The sequence below is a fragment of the Sinocyclocheilus rhinocerous genome, unplaced genomic scaffold, assembly GCF_001515625.1.
Source record: "Sinocyclocheilus rhinocerous isolate Xijiao unplaced genomic scaffold, SAMN03320098_v1.1 scaffold336, whole genome shotgun sequence".
NCBI lineage: Eukaryota > Metazoa > Chordata > Actinopteri > Cypriniformes > Cyprinidae > Sinocyclocheilus > Sinocyclocheilus rhinocerous.
This window is the reverse complement of record NW_015660498.1, coordinates 13792-14683: the sequence shown is the minus strand read 5'-3', so window position 1 is coordinate 14683 and position 892 is coordinate 13792.

The following is an 892-nucleotide window of genomic DNA, read 5'->3' as shown; positions in this document are numbered from 1 at the left end:
CGACCTCCGGAGTCGCGGGCGCCAATGTGTCAGATGTTTTTGAGCCAGCGAAAATATAACAGCATGTGCTTTGCTTTCTAGGCCAAAGGTTTTCAAGGTGTGTCTCCATTTACCCTCAGGGAATCTCCTTTGTGTATATCGCACTGGTCAAGGTGTCGTCTGTTGCTTGTGTCTATGGAAGCTCAAAAAGTGAAACAATGATGCTGTTGAGAGTGAGACACTATAAACCCAGTGTTTTTTCTGACAGATGCTGTTTGTTTACTTAGCAGTGTCACATTATAAAGCACCTAGAAAATTCAGCGCTTTTTTGAACTTTAAACTGCATAAACACATTTCATTACACCAAATACACAAAATAATGTTATTTTTAGCAGCATCATATGACCCCTTTAAATAGTTGCTTAAATTACCTATAATGCATTACGAACGAACATAAATGGGCAATGAATAATAATGTCGATTTATGTTATTGTGCAAAAAGTGTTCATTGTTAGTTTATGAGACCTAATGCATTAACTAATTTTAACAAATTTAACCTTGTGAAGTTTTGTATGTATATGGTGTTTAAAAGATCATTAGTAATGTTTGCTAATTCAAAGAATTATCTAATTTGGTATCAGCAGTTTACTTAGTAATCATTACGTAATCTTCCTCGTGGAAAAGAGAGCTTTGGAATTGCAGAGGTTATGTACATTTTAAAGGATCCAGGTCCAGCTATCCCAGGCGATTTGTGCTAATAGCTTAATTTTTAAGTATCTGATTACCTAGCACAAAGGTTGCTGGTTCATTTCCAAGTAATGTTGTCCCTGGAGTTCCAGTGATCCCAATCCTGCTCCGCCACCATTGTGCCTTTTAGCAGGGTACAGTGTGCTAGGATGCTTCAGCAGGACTG